Source organism: Camelus ferus, chromosome 7 (assembly GCF_009834535.1).
Source record: "Camelus ferus isolate YT-003-E chromosome 7, BCGSAC_Cfer_1.0, whole genome shotgun sequence".
Lineage (NCBI taxonomy): Eukaryota > Metazoa > Chordata > Mammalia > Artiodactyla > Camelidae > Camelus > Camelus ferus.
The window spans coordinates 35,743,366-35,749,971 of NC_045702.1; the positions used below are offsets into that span (position 1 = coordinate 35,743,366).

General features: G+C 41.8%; 1 long non-coding RNA gene across 1 annotated transcript in view; it reads right to left on the minus strand.

Moving 5' to 3' along the window:
- The window catches only part of LOC116664884, a 668,708-nt gene extending 667,484 nt beyond the window's left edge, over positions 1–1,224 (minus strand). The window contains exon 1 of the long non-coding RNA XR_004321387.1: positions 1,036–1,224. This is a non-coding gene — a long non-coding RNA (uncharacterized LOC116664884). The remainder of the gene's footprint in view (positions 1–1,035) is intronic.
- Between the last annotated feature and the right edge of the window lie 5,382 nt (positions 1,225–6,606).

The following is a 6,606-nucleotide window of genomic DNA, read 5'->3' on the forward strand; positions in this document are numbered from 1 at the left end:
GAAGATTTGTAAAAGTCCATCTTATCCAAAATTCTCTTGCACCAGTATCCTGCAGATACCCCAAATTCCTATAATTAGAAATTTATTCAACAATATACCTTGAGCAAATAGCGCGTGTGTGTGTGTGTGTGTGTATGACCCTATTTCTTTTTGTTTTTTAAACAAAGTATGTGTTGGGAATGGACCCAAAACAATTTGTTCACAATTGTTAGGTTCTTTTTGATAGAGAACTATAGGCTGTAAAGGTTAGAAGTAGGCGATAGCAATGGACTCTTCTCCCATGACAGCCCCACCAGGGGTTATCTGGTACTAGGAAAGCAGGTCTCACCATGAACTTGTGATCAGGAGACAGAGATTTATCAGCAGGCAGGCACAAACGCAGATACGCTCAGTTCTCTTAGCTCAAAGAAGTGCCTACAGGACAGAATAGAATCCTCAACCTAGTGTGCCAGTCAAATGGCATAGGACTACACTTTAGATTCTCATTCCCTATTCATCCAAGGTAGAAATGCTAATAGAATATTTCTAATCAATTCACACATTCGAACACGAATAATTTTACTAAGGAAATATTATTTCTAATAACAACTACGCTAAAAAATAAATAACTAGAGAGCTCGTTCCTCCTGAGTGGGGCCTTCTGATTAGTCTTTCAATGGTAACTGACCGTTCCTTGAATGTTCACCTTAATTAGGGTACGTCAAAGATTAACTAATCAGCCCTAGGGTACTGACTGAAGTTTAAACAAACACGTACTTAACTAATTTATAATAATTTATAGATGGTATAATAATATGCATTTACCCCAAAAAAGCCCTAAAAAAATAATCAGCAAATTATTATTGGTGGCATTCTCCAACAAGAATGGAATTTAGAAAATAGGACATTTTTCTTGATACTCTTCTGCATTATCTGAAGTTTACAAAAGCAAGTATTACTTTTATAACATATATTAAAACTAATAAAAATTTTTAAAGGTGGATTAAATGATAATAGAGATTTATTCATCCGAATTAAAGATTTACCTCTGCTCACCTTTAAATGTGCACAGCAGTGTGCTGGGAGTTTGCGAAAGCACGGGATGAACAGGCATGTAGAGAGTGTATTCTGCTGGGAATTCCAGATGGGCTGGAGCATTAAGAAACCTAAACAGCAAGTAATTTAAAATAGATCTTTTAAGCAGTTTCCCTTTGGCCTTTCTTCCGTCAACTTTACACCCCTGTCTCCCACCCTACAGCCCTCAGCCCCATTAGAAAAACTCATTCACTTTTTTCATATCATTAGAGGATTTCAGTTGGAACATTGGAGAAATCATACCCTCTGTTATTATCATCCATTAATACTTGTCGTGAATTAGTTTATCAGATTAACATGATCAAACAGTTACCCGCAAGGGCCAAAGAATAACAGAGAAAAGGATGTAACCGGTGGCAGTTGGTGGTTGTGGATGCTGAGGAGGAAATGGGTGGAGAGAAATAGTTTGGAATTAAAAAGATAAGTGATACCCGGGGACCCTGAACCCTGGGGCAGCCAAGCCAATAGCCCTCTAGGGACCAGAGCTCTGAAAAGTGCGTCCTGGGGGCTGAATTGGAGGAGTGAAGCAGAGAGGTGGGGAGCATTAGCACCAAGTAATTTTGTATGACACTTTATTCCCATCCCCCACCCCAGGAAAAATAGATATCAATTCAGCAGCAATGCCAGTCATAAGATTTGCTGCGGAAGATATACGTCTGTCAGCTTATTTGCATCAAGCAAACAAGCTGAAACTACAATCTGTGTCCACGAGAAATGGAAATTTAGAAGACATTTGCTTTATCCTGCCTTTTGCTTATGTAGGCATCATGCAGACACAAAAGACACCACCAGAATTTGCTTAGACAACACTAAACACGGGTAGGAGTGAGAAGGAAGGGAGAAAATCACTATGAAACACTGCCACTTGCGTGGCAGTCCCGGAACCATCATTCTGCATTGTGAATGCTTGCTGCTGTCTGCGAGGAGCAGGAGCCTTTCCTGATCAAAGGCCTTGGCAGGAGGCTTCATTTGTCAGGGAAGAAAAATGCATAATTCAAAATGAAGGTCTCCTGGCCCTGATAACGTGAAACAAATGAAGCAAAACTTCATCCTTTGGCTCAACATCAGGGAACCACTCCTGCCCCTCCAGATATGGAAGGTTTCCCCCATCCCCTATTTCTCACTTACTATTAGACCCTATAAACATAGTAAAAGAAGAGAGTTAGAGGAGGTTGGGAGCATTATCAGGCTAATAAAATTTAACTGCTCTTTTTTGTATTTGACTTCAGTTGTCTTGGGAAAGCAGTACGTGTGTCTGTCTCACCCACTCCTAATCTCTCTCTCCCTGTCACTGCAGAAGGATAGCTTTAATCCTCCGCCCCTGTGTCTGAAAAACTGCAAACTGCTCCAGAATGCCTCCTTCCTTCTCTCTCCTGACAACCCCCTTTCCCCTTCCATTTCTTCTGTACTACAACTTATTTTCCCAACCTCCCTCCCCATAAACCCAAAGTTTAACTCAGGCAGCTGGTGCATGATAATGAGTCATCCATTCATCCATCTTTTTGACAAATATTTATTTACAGCCTGTTATGGATGAGATGTTTGAGGAGGGAGAAAAGGCACTCTCCTGTGCCCCCTTCTGCAGTTTATATTCCTGAGAGATTCTGAAAACTCTGTCCCTAAAGTGACTGTAAACAGTTTGCAGCTGTTATCTGTGTAGATCTATAAAGAGAAGGTATTACATAAAAATTACAAATCTATTCTAATAACGCTCAGTGATTCCTGGCTGAATGCTACCCTCCTCCAGCAAAGTCAACTGAACCAGCAGAGCAAATACAATCTGGTGGCCATGGCAACATACATTCCTGCTTTGAACTTGTCAATCCACCACAAGGAAATCACATTAATGGGATGTTTTTCTGCTACAAACAGTTTTTGTTTCACATTTTAATTACAGGGATAGATTTTTCTTGATGTCTAAATTCTTCAAAGACCTGGGCAAAAAGGAAAAAATTTAAAATAATAGTAGTAATAATAATGTTATTTCAAAAATGTTTTTGAAATTCCAAGCAGCCTTTTAGCTGAGGAAGGCAAGGTAGAGGAAAAGAAACCATCTATCTGTCCCTGTTTTTTCCCTGCCACATGACTGTGAAAAGTCAAAGGCTTAGGCAGATACACTCTAAGCAATTTGCTTCTTAGTGTTTTTAAGAGAGTTTCCTCCCTTGGAAAAACAGAGCAAACAGTATCTGCCTCACAAGAGCGCTGTGAGATTTAGTTAATGCCTATAAAGTGCTAAGGATAACTGCTAGGATTACCAGTTAATGTTGCTGGTTAATGCTGGATAGGGGAGCCTCGGTTTCAGCTGAGGCCCTTAGTGAGTTCATTCAGTTATTATCAGCCCAAAATGCTCATTTTATCTATCTTTAATTGCTTAACTGTGGACTATGGCTGTAGAAGTTTATGAACACATTTTATGAACAAATTAGTAAGTTCATAAAAAGGGCTAAATTAGAACTAATTTTCACCATTGATAAAGCTGAGGAAATAGGACACGGCATCTAGGTACCACTGTGAATTCAACAGGAAGCTCCAAGGAAGACAGAGCTGGACAATGAGAGGGGAAGAAACCATGAACATTTAAGTCACAGGTTTTAGCAGTCTTCATTCTGACTTCAAAACTAGCCATTTGATAAGAGGAAGACAACAAGCAATCTGAAAAAGAGGGCTGATAACCTCTGAGTCATGAGGGTCAAGCTCTGTAACTCTTCCTATTTTTTAATACTGATTTTTGAGAAGAATAGAAAGGACAAATCTATACAAAATAAAGAACTCATTTACAGGTCATGGTTTTACTCACTTTGCCCACCTGTAGGCACAGAAGATAAAAAGAGGTAGAATGTGACCCAAAGCTCTGGGCCGTCCTTGCTCTCAGTTTTTAAGGAGCAAAGCCTGCTGCCTCAGGATTTTGTTGATGGAGGAAACAGGACCAGCCTCAGCCACTTCCCAACAGTCAAGTGACTTGACTGCTCCTAAACGGGACCCCAAAGGATGTAGAGAGCAAGCAGAAGGTAGCTATCCTAAGGGTCTGCTCACCCACACGCAGTAAAGTCAACCTACTGACACCAGGTTGTGGTTAAGGAAAGTGCAGTGTTTATTGTAGGGCTCCAAGCAAGGAGAGCAGGGCAGCTAGTGCTCAAAACACCTGAACTCCCTGATGGGTTCCAGGGAAGCATTTTTAAAGGCAAGCTGAGGGAAAGGAGGTACAGGGGATGTGATCAGCTCGTGCACAATCCTCCAGTTGGTTGATGGTGAGGCAACAGGGCGGTGTCACAAGGGTTAACAATGTCAGTCCTTAGGCTTCAGTAGGCCTGTGCTCATGGTCATCAAGTAGTTAATGTCTTCCTTTTGGTGGTGGTTTTAGCCTCTGCAACAACTCAGGAAATGTGCATCAGACACTGTTATCTAGATACTTCAGAGAGGAACTAAAACAGGGGACATGGGGGAGAGGTCTGCCCTGGAAAGGTCCTGCTCAGTTACATTCCATTCAACTCTTTACACTGGCTCTCCCAGCTTGCTCTTCCAAGTCCCTGAAGGAAATCATGGGTTGGTCCTACAGATATTCAGGTCAGCCTAGGTAATAAAAAGCCCTCTAAGTTATTGGCAAGGACGTGGAGAAATTGGAGCCTTTGTGCTTTTTTGCTGGTGGCAATGCAAAATGGTACAGCTGCTGAGAAAAACAGCTTGGCAATTACACAAAAGGTTAAACAGAATTAGCACATGACTACAATCAGCAATTGGTGTGTACTCAAAGGAATCAAAAACAGGAACTCAAACAGAAACTAGTAGGCCAATGATCATACCAACATTATTCACAACAGCCAAAACGTGGAAGCAACCCAAGTGTCCATCAACAGATGAATGGAGAAACACCATGTGGTATATACATACAATGGAATACTATTCTGCCTTTAAAAAGGAAATTCTGTCACAAGCTACAACATGGATGAAATATGAAGACAATATACTAAGTGAAATAAGTCATTCACAAAAGGACAAATATTGTATGATTCCACTTATATGAATTATACCTAAATAGTCAAATTCACAAAGACAGATATTAGAATAGTGGTTCTAGGGGTTGGTGGGGAGGAGAGATGGGGAGTTATTGTTTAATGGGTATAGAGTTTCACTTTAGATGAAGAAAAAGTTCTGGAGATGGATAGTGGTGACAGTTGCACAACAATGCCCCTGATCTGTACACCTAAAAATGGTTAAAATGGTAAATTTTATATTATGTACATTTTATCATAAAAATTTTTGATCCCGCTAAGCATTTTGGGCAATAGAATATCTGGCCAAATTTAATACTAAAACTTGATTCTTTATGCAGTTTTACTCTCCTCAGCCCCACCCGATCCCCCACTTCCTCCATCCGTGGGATAGATGGCCCTGAGGCCAGAAAACTTGTAGGGGGAAGCACAGGACATGTGGACACCTTCCTCTTCCTTGGTCTAGTTGCTGCTATACTCTGGGGCCCCTCAGGGGGGATAAGAATGAGAGGCGGACAAGTGGGAAGATTAGTTGTCTTCCTGCTACGGTGCTCACTGACTTGAGCAGAGCTCAAGGAGAACTGTTTTGTGGAGGACTTTGGTAGGCTCTTCAGAGACCACTTCTCAGGACAAACACACACACACATGTACACACACACTTACACACAGGACCTCTTCTCAGTAGTTCCCCTGATGCTGTGGGACTCCTCCAACAGGTGCTGTTCAACTTCCTGCTCAGCTCCTGAGTTCCCGTTCCCACTCTGCTCTGATGTTGCTGTCTCTTTGACCTCAGAGGCAATCCTCTAAGATGCAGACTCCCTCAAGACAGTTGGGGGATCCAACTGCCTTCCACAGTATCTAAATACTGGCACATACAGCCCTGCTCCCCGCACCCTGGAAGAGGATGCTATTCCCAAGGAAGCCCTGTCTCTCTCCCCACAGCCACGTGAGGCTGCTCTAACCATAGCCTCCCTCTCACTTTAAACCTTCCAACATGAGTCAGATTCCAGTCCTGGTGACTCTCACAGTATAGGAGGCAGAGGTGAAGCTATTCTAGCAGTTTTTGTGAAGCTCCCCTTGGCGGGAACACACAACTGGGGGTCTCCTCTCTACAAAGAAATCATCTCTATGACTATTCTTCACCTTCTCTTCTATAACTCAGAGGTGGGCATTGGAAAATGGGGGCAGAACAAGACTTTACAATGTCTTAGCACATCTGCCCCTTGCTGGTGGTACTCAACATCTACTGTATTGCTTCCAGCCTTCGAAATCTCTGCCTTCCTCTAATGCAACAGCAAGAGTTGCATTTAGCATTCTGTTATAAGAGGTTTTTATTTGCTTGTTTGGGGCTTTTGATCATAAGATGTCCCGTGATGCAGAAATGTAATAAATAATATACATTATGAGAGTTGTGGTAAACACAGCAAGAGAAACTACTGAAGGATGCGGGAGGGTATGAACAGATTTGCACAAATAGCATAGAGGGCTTCTAGGAAAGAAGGAATCAAAATCCTAACCTTTTGTCTCAAGATTCAGCCACTGA